The following is an 11,135-nucleotide window of genomic DNA, read 5'->3' as shown; positions in this document are numbered from 1 at the left end:
TCTGAGTTCAAAGGCAGGAAAAGACCTATGTCCTAGCTCAAAGACAGTAAATCTAAAAGAAAGAAATCTTTCTTACTCAGTCTTTTATTCTACTTAGGCCTTCAGTGGATTAGATGAGGGCCAAGAGCATTAGGGAGGGAGACTGCTTTACTCAGTCTACTGATTCAAATATTAATCCCTTAAAAATACACTCATAGACACACCCAGAATAATGTTTGACCAAATATCTGGGCACCCCATGGTCCAGTCAAGTTGACACATGAAATTAACCATCCCAGAGGTTAAGTCAGTTCAGTTCCAGGGGAGTGTTGTGTAGAGAGCCTTATTTCCATCTCCAGTACAAACCACCTTCTCTAATCCAGTTTTCCTTGCAACCCTAAACTAGAATAATATGGCTGATCCTCCACTTTTATCTTCATGCGAGAACTATATCTCTAAAGTTAATCAAACCCCATAGTGGAGAAGCGGGGTAAGAGAGAGCAGTATATCCACAGAAGTCCCTGAGGCAGCCTGCACAAAGGAACAGAAGGAAATGGAACATAAAGTGACTAGTCCAGAGAAAGCTGAAGAAGCAAAATTAAAAGCAAGGTATCTTCTGGGACAAAAGCCTGGAGGTTCAGATTTCTTAAGGAAATGATTGCAGAAAGGGCAAAAATATTTTGATTCTGGGGATTACAACATGGCTAAAGCAAAAATGAAGAACAAGCAACTTCCTACTGCAGCCCCAGAGAAGACAAAGGTCACTGTGACCACATTCCCACTCCAGAGGTCCATCCTCAACGGAAACTATCTCTTGCTGCTAGCAAGCTGGCTGGCTGGTTGAAAGAGCTGAACTGCATGAATCTTCTAATTCCCATTATTTCTCCTTAACACGTTCCTTCTCCACTTTTTATTTCCCTTCAATCACTAAGTCATTTGAGAGTGACAGCTTTGCAGGTAGCAGTAGTGTGTGCTGCTATTGTAAAGTAGTATACATGTGTACGGTATTGGATTAGTTTAACAGTATACTGATGAAAAGAACATGTTAGAGAAACATGAAGTAATCTACTTGAAAATAACTGTATATAATACCTAACTTCTAGTGTAGGACAGTCCCAACAAGTAACAAGTAAGTTTTACAATTTTAACATTTTGGCTTTCTTTAATTCATCTTAATCATAGCTTTGTATTTTACTCTTATTTAATATAACCTCTGTAGTACTGATTTCTTCTGTATTTTCAGATTTTGTAAAACAAAATTTTAAGACCACAAGTCAGAAGAAAGGTCACAAATTTCAAACACAGATAGATGGGGCTCCAAAAGATTTGTATCTCTGTGCTTGAACTTGAGTGGCCTTAAATCTGTTTCAGCTTTAACAATAGAATTTTACTTGGGCAATATTTGCCCATTCTGGTGTAACTTAGGTGACTCTAATGCTTGACAGCTGCCATAGAAGCTAGCGTTCTTATTCAGTTCTACAGCGTTTCAATACCTTTTGCTGTTGAAGATGTGACTGAAGTGTGCATGTGCATCAACTGCTGAATTCACTTTTGTGCCATTTTTGTAAACACGATAGTTTTGTACAACTTCTCACAAATGTCTGTATTAATTTCACATATCAAAGAGTAGATGATGTACCAACCAGAAGCACAAGAGTTCCTACACAAAATTCTCTATGTCATTAGAGCTTTTGTATAGTAAGAGTAGTTTACAGTCTTGTGGTTATAGAATACCAAACTGAAATCTTTGCTCAGTCTGCCATAGACTTAAGCTTTTTCATTCATTACTAATATCCATGACATTCATGTCACCTTGTACAAATATGATATGTTGTTTAGGCATATCTTTTGTCCTACACAGAACATTTCATTTTGATTTTTATGAAAATTACAATTCATGTAACTTACATAAACTTTTTAAATGTAGAAACTTTTTACTTCGGGACGCTAGAATAAAATACTTTGCCTCCTGTGGCCCCTCCCTCCTTTTTTTCCTGATTCTTTGACTCAAACCATGTTGGGCTATGCTGTTCAGTCTATTCAGAAGCACAGGAGTCTATATCCTTACTCTTGAAATTTGTGCTGCTGAATGCTGCATATTATAACACACTAATGATATTTTCCTTATAATTTCTCAGTTGTTAATTAACCACTCTTAATCTTACACTATTATTAATATTTGACAAATTTTTAAGTAAAAGGAACTTTATAATTAAACAAATACTTGAGAAGGCTGGCCCAGGAACCTGTATCAAGATGAGCTGAATTTCAAGTGATTATACTGAGCTAAGTGAATTAGGTTTTTGACAATTAGAGTAATATACATGATAGGTGGAACATATTCATATTAAATATTTAGATATTTTGCTTTTATAGATGTCACTTTAATAAAATATAAATTTATTTTTTCTTGTGGTTTATCTGGTTAACAAGAACTTTAATTAACAGACCACTGGGACAAACTTACTGCTCTTTTTTAGGAGCTCTTCCCATACGTTGTTGTGATGCTGTAGCCTGACTATGAGGATCGGTAGAGCCTAAGAAGACAGTATTTCTTTTTTTTCTTCATCTTTGACTTGCAAAGGGCCTCCCCTCTTTTGGATCCAGGCATCTTTTCTGGATCTTGGCTTCATTTGTATATGTGCTTTCCTATGACCCCAAATCATCACAGATGGTGCCTTGAACACAGCATCTGCACTTAAAGCTGTCTAGCACTCTGAGGAAAACTTGCTGGTTGTCTTCCTGCTTAAACCACCCCAAAAGGCAGAAAACAACAAAATCAGTAATGTGCTAATTCGTTATTATAAGTATCAGTTATATACAAATAGATTTATAATGGGAGCAGGTAGGTTATTCCACGTTATGTATAATAATTATAGGATCAATTTAAGAATTTTCAAATATTCCAGAGTAGAATTTCTGTGGTATCTAGTCTTTTTTATGAATATTTGCAAGCTATCACCATTAAATTCACACATCAGAGATGATTAATCTGAAAGAGACCACGTTATTCTTGACCATGGTAGGACTCCTGCTGTGGTTTGCAACAAGTGATGTAATCTCTGCCTGAGTTTTAGTTTATAAAACACAATGCTAATATTTAACCTACCTCGAAGTTGAGGATCTGTAAATACTGAGAAAGGGCCCCAAATAAAATACTGTTTATTGTCTTTTTTATTTAAAAAAAACACAGTGGAGGAAAGTTTCCTTAATTATCAAATCTTCTACACTGTTGGTGGGAATGCAAATTGGCACAGCCACTATGGAGAACAGTCTGGAGGTTCCTTAAAAAACTAAAAATAGAGCTACCATATGATACAGCAATCCCACTCCTGGGCGTATACCCAGAGAAAACCATAATTCAAAAAGATACATGTACCCCAATGTTCATTGCAGCACTGTTTACAATAGCCAGGACATGGAAGCAACCTAAATGCCCACAGACAAAGGAATGGATAAAGAAGATGTGGCACATATATATTATGGAATACTATTCAGCCATAAAAAGAAAGAAATAATGCCATTTGCAGCAACATGGATGGATCTAGAGATTGTCATACTGAGTGAAGTAAGTCAGACAGGGAAGGACAAATATCATACGATATCCCTTGTATGTGGAATCTAAAAAAACGGTACAAATGAACTTATTTACAAAATGGAAATAGAGTTACAGATGTAGAAAACAATCTTATGGTTACCGGGGGAAAAGGGAGGGAGGAATAAATTGGGAGATTGGGACTGACATATACACACTACTATATTTAAAATAGATAACTAGTAAGGACCTCTGTACAGCACAGGGAACTCTACTCAATACTCTGTAATGACCTATATGGGAAAAGAATCTAAAAAAGAGTAGATATATGTATATGTATAACTGATTTACTTTGCTGTACAGCAAAAAAGTAACACAACATTTTAAATCAACTATATTCCAACAAGAATTTTTTTTTAATTATCAAATCCCCAGAATCAGTCTTATATGATAGCTCTTGGTACTTATTTTTTCTAATTTTTTCTGGCCCTTTCTTCCTACTTTCTGACTGGAGGGCTCAAGAGAGGCCCCCCTGTTCACTCTAATTTTTTGTTGGTTTCCATCCCACTTTGAAATCTGTCCATCCCTCTGTGGCCCAGTTCGAATCCAGCTACATTTTCTGCAGTTAGTCTGAGGATAAACAGATACCAAAACAATGAAATATCCATCTAGTGTTATTCCATAAGCCACCATCTTGCTTTCTAAACTTGAGAGAGTATAACAATAGACACTGGCTTCCCATTTGGTAATTTTCTGTACTAAAATGAGTACAATACCACAAAATATCTCTTTAGTTTCAGGCCCTGAATATGTATTCCTATTTTTCCTCAAAACTTAAAAAAAGAACTTGGAAGAACTGATGTTATACAATAAAAATATATACATCATCTCTGTATTAAATATTCTAATCAAATGTTTTTAATCTGAATCTATTAGTTAAGCCTCTAAACTTAACTGCCAGCTTGCAGGAAATAACCAGGACTAGATAACAAGTTAAATGTTCCATGAGGAAACAGTTAAATTAAGAATCTATAAGGCCATCAGGCTGAACTCTTCAAAGAAAAATTAATAAGACATAACAACCAAACACAGTGTTTGATTTTAGCCACAGAACCTGGTTCAAAAAAAAAGCTATAGGTTCTTTTATAGTCGTAAATTTGGAACAACAGCAGAAATTTGAATATGAACTACAGATTAAATGATATTATAAAATTATTGTTAACTTCCTAAGGTAAGATCATTGTAAAGAGTCGTTATTCTTAGAAGTATGCAAAAATATTTAGGGATGAAGTGTTACAATGCTTAAAAATTACATTCGAATTGTACACTCAAAAAATATATAAAACAAATATGGCAAAATGTAACTTAGCAGTTGTAGAGTCTGCATGCAAGGTCTCTGGGTTTTCACTATACCATTCTTTAAATTTCTCTGTTTGAAATTCTTCATAATAAAAAGTTGAAAAAATACTTAGAAGGAGCGCAGTTTTTGTCTGAATGTTCTGGCCACCTACATTCTAAATTGAAACAAAACAGAGTTGAGCAGGGTAGTGAGTAGTAATGATATAACTATGTAGAGCTTCTGTCTCTAGTCTTCCTGAAGCTTCACCCAGGGAGCTCACTGCCCTTCCTGTTGGGTCTACAGACATTGCTTCTATCTCCTTCCCAAACCTAATATGATCCTGCCCTATATACAAGGATGTGTTTGCACACCTGTCTCCTCAGAGAATCTCCAGTTCCCTTTTGGATGGAGACTATCTCATTCATCTTCAATTCTCATACCTTAGTCCACAGTCAGAGGTACTCAATAATAGCTGTCATATGAGTCAAGATGTGCTTCTTCCTTCCTCCAATATCAAGAAACACCAATTTGGAACAAGAAGAGTGGCTTATTTTGACTTGATAGTATAAATTTGGCCCCTTTCCAAACTTTAAAAAATGAAATTTATGAAGATTCTCCTCACCTCACAACTAATCTCTTTTGGACTGAATGTTTGTGTCTCCCCAGATTCATATGTTGCAAACCTAACTCCCAGTGTGATGGTATTTGGAGGTGGGGGCTTTGGGAGGTGATTAGGTCATGAGGGTGGCACCCTCATGAATGGGATTAGTGCCCTTATAAAATAGGCCCCAGGTGGGAGGGAGACGCAAAAGGGAGGGGATATGGGAACATATGTATATGTATAACTGATTAAATTTGTTATAAAGCAAAAAAAAAAAAAAAAAAAAGGGGGCCCCAGAGAGCTCCCTCTCCCCTTCTGCCATTTGAGGTCACAGCCTTCTATGAACCAGGAAGCAGACCCTCACCAGACAGCCAGCACATTGATCTTAGACTTCCCAGCCTCCAGAACTGTGAGAAGTAAATGTTTGTTCTTTAAGCCACCTAGACTATGGTATTTTTGTTATAACAGCCTAAATTGACTAAAGACACAACCCAGAATGGACCCTCAGCCCTACAAGGAGGACCCCAGCTGGAACGACTCCAACTGCTGTCTGAGCAGCTGGCTGAGGGTCTCTGCCGCCTTCTGGCACAGCCCCTGCAATCATTTCTGCTGCCAAGTCCAGTTCCATGGGCCCATGGACAAGGATGAGTGGGAGCAGGACTGGCCCAAACCTGTCACCCAGAACATCAGTGCCGAGGCCTGGGGCAGAGCAGACTGTGGCTTCACCTCAGTGTCCTATCAGCAAGGGATCCTGTCTGCCACCATCTTCTACGAGATCCTGCTGCGGAAGGCCACCCTGTATGCTGTGCTGGCCAGCATCCTGGTGCTGATGGCCATGGTTAAGGAAAAGGATTCCAGAGACCATCTCCAAAAGTACATCCTGAGTCATTCTTTATCCTCACCTTGGATTCCCCTAAACGTGTTTCCCGTCTATGTTCCTCAAGAGTTTCTCTCTCTCCACCTCTTATCTCCTTCTTACACAGATATCTGTCCTTCTCTCAGCTTCCCTGCAGACTGAGCTCCTCACCACTGAATTTGAAATAGACTAAATCAATAAAAGTGGATGGGATTGATTGTGTCCCAGGAAATAAATAAATAAATAAAATAAAGACATGACCCAATATTCCACTCAGATCATTATCACCCCAATCCTGAGTTTTGGAACCATCTGGGGGAACTGAGAAAAAAGAACATGGAGCCTGCTGGGAAATACCATGATCTGTGTATTACTTTCCCCTAGCCTTTTTAATTGGATCATCCGGTCCACAAACCAATCCCAGAGCAGTGTCTTCCAAAGTGCAGTCCCTATTGAAAATTACAGATTTCTTAGCCCCTTATTCAGTGGTTCTGAGTCAGTCAGAAGTGAGGCCTAGAAATCTATTTCTCTTAACTTTTCCTAAGTGATTCTGATGTGGGGCCAGGTTTAAGACCTACTGTTCCAAATAGCAAACATTGGTTCTAGGTGACCACTTATGCACTAACACACACACACACACACACACACACACACAGAGAGAGACATAGTTTCCTTCTGATGTAATTATGCCTATGTTCCCCCCTCTGGCCTCATATTCCCCTCCTGCCTCAATTTTGATACCCATCCCTGACCCAGCTGGTTTCGGTCATCCTCCTACCTGCCCTGGCTTGTTGGAACTTTGGAACATCTGTGCATTTGGTAGTTTTTCTCACTCCTCTGTTCTTCCCCCAGGGCCTTAGAAGCTCTTCATCCTGCCTTCTTGGCTCTCTAAAGCAACACAGGTCCCAAACACTCCTCCTCTACCCCAAGGAGAGAAAGGCATTCAGGCAGAGCCAGTTAATGTCCTTATCAAAACTCCAGTGCAAAGCACAGGACTATAAGCAAGCCTGAAGCAAGCAGGGCGCAGAAAACTACATCCTGCTCCTTCCTGCCTCTTCCTATGAGGCCCAAGGGGTCCCTCCTACCACTCTTTAGTAGTTTAAACATAAGCTCAGTCTGATTTTTTTTCATTACACGAGTAATACATGAATGTAATCTTGTTGTAAAATAATTTAAAACAACACTGATACGCTAAAACTGCAACACCCCATTTTCAGTCCCCTCCCCAGAAGTAACTAATAACAAATCAGTTTGGTGTATATTGTTCCATTTACATATACTAAGTTAAATAAGTGGTTCTCAAGGCAAGGAAAGGATCTTCCCACCAGGGGACATTTGACAATATCTGGAGACATTTTTGACTGTCACAATTGGGAACTGATACTAGCATCCAGTGAATAAAGGTCAGTAGATGCTGATAAATATCTAGTAATGTACAGGACAGCCCCCATAACAAAGAATTATCTGGCCCAAATAGTGTCATGATTGAGAAACTTGAAGTTAAACTATGTGAAACTGCCAATGTCCAACCAATTTTGACCTTCAAAAAGGCATTTAGTATGGTACAACCATATCTACATATAATATAGACATATATTATACACACACATGGAAATATATAGTTCTATTTTACAGAAATGCATTAGCCCATATGCCTTATTCTACAAGTTTCTTTTTTCCTTTAACATGCCTAGAAGATTCTCCAAGTCAGCAACCAGAGCTCCATCCGATTCCTTTCTAGCTGCTGTAGATATTCATTGCTGAGAGGCTCCTTGTGGTCCTTTAACCAAACCTTTCGGAGGGATGTTGGAGATTTCCAGTTCTTCACTATTATAACCATGCTGCAATGAGCATCCTGACCCATACCCTTCTCCCCACGTTAATTAGGTCTCAGGTGGGGCTGAGGATGGGGGACACTGAGGACCAGAGAGGAAGGGGTTGGGCTGCGATGGAGGGCAGAAAGTCATGCTCTCTCCAACTCTGCTTCCTCCCTTGGCCCTCCTCAAGGACTAGTTGCCACCAGCTCACATAACTGTTTATTTCCCTGCATAGCAGTGGCCATTTCATGCCAGGAGCATTTATGGCAGAGCAGTGTGAATTCTGAAACCTGTTTGTTAGACTTTCTATCCTGCTATTCTCATGGGGTGAGTAAAAGCTCAGGGAGTGATTTATACCATTTGCCTGCCTTTCAGGCCTCTCCTGGAGCTGCTGGGAGTTTCCGTCACACCTCCTTGGAAACTCTCAAATGTCAACACATCACGCAGCAAAACCACCCCTATGTTTTCTAAGCCTGAAGTATCCTTATATCCAAAGAACTGGAGCCAGAAGAAAGCTCTGTTTTTCCACAAATAATTTAAGGGCTTTAATTATCATGAAAACTACATGCAGACTGTTCAGAGACAAAAAGACTACCCTCCCTACGTGTTCCAAGAGAACAGCACATTGTCATCTGAAAGAGTAATTTATTTCCACATAATTGGCTCTATAAAGGGCATCTTCGGTGTCTAATTCCCTAAATAACTCGGGGCCTACTGTTGCCAGCACTGACCCCAAGGGGGAAGGAGAACTGTAATTAATTGACTCATTTATGATTAATGCATTCCAGCTTTCCTTTGCTACCACTCTTCTAGGAGAAAATTGGCCAGTCTTGTGACTCTATTTCCAAGCACCTAATTCATTTAAAATAAGAAATCTGGATGACAAACAAGAAGTTAGTTGTTAATGGAAGACCCTTGGAGGCCGCACCTTTCCTGCATGTCCCGTTCATCTCACAAGACTGTCTGAGAGAGGGACTTCACTCAGCTCTCAGCAATAAGATCCTTAATACACAGTTGTAGATACCAATTTGGTGCGGGGGGGATGCTTTGGTTTCCTGGTTTATTTAGCAGCTGTAATACCTAAAGGAGACAGGAGAGGAAGAAGGGAGGGAGTAGGGAGGTCACAAAGGCAGAAAAGAAGACCCATAAAAACATTTCAAGTGGCTCCACCTCTCCACATAGTATGAAGATACCTATCTTGGATCACACCCAATCAATGTGATTTAATGAGCAACAACTATGATGTAACATATGCTGCAAACATTTTTTTTCCAGGTTATCTGTGAACATCCTATTGTGTATTTTTAAGTGCTCTTATTTGACCTCAAATTCATGAAAAAGAGTAACTTAATTACTTGGAACCTACACATAGTTCTTCATTCATCCAACACCATTTTTTAAGCAAGGCTAGATGCCAGGCACTCCCTCAATATCCTTTTGTTCACTCCTGTTTCTCTACCAAAACCAACAGGTCCTCTGTGCCCCATTCTTTCAGTCTTGCTAGACAACTGAATCCATATTTAGATAACTGTGCTGCTCATGCCTCCAGTGGATGAATTATATTCACCAGTTCCAAGTTGTATTATTCCAAAGGGGTATATATTGGTGTCCTTAACAGAGTACCCTGATAAATCCTCTACTATTACCATATTATTCTATTTCCAAAATCACCATTCAATTTACCTCTCAACTCTGACTTTCTCAGGCCTATGATGGCTGGGATAGATTTTTAGTTTACACATCCTGGACAATTCCAGCGTGATCTCAGGATCTCCAGGAGTGGTAGATGGGCTCTTCAATGTAAAGATTATAGCTAGAACCACCTAGAAAAATGACCTCCAAACAAAAGCCTCCAAATGACCAGTAGTTCATGTATCAGTTGATACCTACAGTAACCCAGTGAGGAAAATGTCAGTGGCATGGGGGTGGGGAAGGGGGCATCAGTCACAACCTGCTTCAGGAAGTTTACTTAGGGCTTCCCTGGTGGCGCAGTGGTTGAGAGTCCGCCTGCCGAGGCAGGGGACACGGGTTCATGCCCCGGTCTGGGAGGATCCCACATGCTGCAGAGCGGCTGGGCCCGTGGGCCATGGCCACTGGGCCTGCGCATCTGGAGCCTGTGCTCCACAGTGGGAGAGGCCACAGCAGTGAGAGGCCCGCGTACAGCAAAATAAATAAATAAATAAAAAATAAAGAAGTTTACTTAGATGTATTATTATTTACATTTTATAGATGAGAAAATTGGGGTTCAGGGGTAAGTATCCACCTTCATGCAACTCCGTCAATGACACAAATGCTCACAGAGCATCAAATTTATAATTCTTTTTTTGTCAATACTGATTCAGTTAAAAAAAATAAGACATGTGCAGCTCGAGGAATTTAGGAGGTAAGGCATGAGCTGCACTTCAGGGCATGAAGTTCCAAATTGACGATAATGCTCTGGGAATCCACACAATTGGGTTCCAAAGGTTCCCAGGTGCTCACTTTGGCAAGTACCCCAACATTCATGGTTTCAAAGACATAGACTCCTAGCAGATGCCCAAACCCTTGACTAGCCATTGTTATCTCTCTACAGCAAAAGCTCACAAACTTGGGCTGCATATGAAGACCAGCTGGGGAGCTTTAAACAAATACAAATGTTCAGTTCCCAAGAGATTCTGATTTAGTCTGGAGTAGGGCCCTGACATCAGTGTTATTTAAAAGCCTCTCAGGTAATTCTCATGGTCAGTCAGGGCTGAGAACCACTGGCCTACAGACATTCTTGGCCCACGGCTGCCATAACTGAGGTCAGGAATGTTCCTACTCTCTCTTCTTTGCCTCTTCTGGGGCCTATCCTCTCAAGTACCCTCTGACAATTCCTTCTACAAAGGCCTCCCAAAATTGCCTTCTCAATATTCTTTCCCATTAAAAAATATGAGCTTTTTCACAGGGAGTAGGGCACAGTGAGAGGCTATGGACAAAGGGAAATACTTCATTATTATTTATTATTGAAAACGTATTTAGCATCCACA

General features: G+C 39.9%; 1 pseudogene across 1 annotated transcript; it reads left to right on the top strand.

Annotated features, from left to right (window-relative positions):
* Window positions 1-499: 499 nt before the first annotated feature.
* On the top strand, window positions 500-870 carry LOC309810753 (cAMP-regulated phosphoprotein 19-like; annotated as a pseudogene). Its single transcript has one exon. The product of its transcript is annotated as a cAMP-regulated phosphoprotein 19-like (transcript).
* Window positions 871-11,135: the final 10,265 nt, after the last annotated feature.

Source organism: Mesoplodon mirus, assembly GCF_964341445.2.
Source record: "Mesoplodon mirus genome assembly, chromosome: 9".
Taxonomy (NCBI): Eukaryota; Metazoa; Chordata; class Mammalia; order Artiodactyla; family Ziphiidae; genus Mesoplodon; species Mesoplodon mirus.
This window is presented reverse-complemented; position numbering and strand designations above follow the sequence as displayed.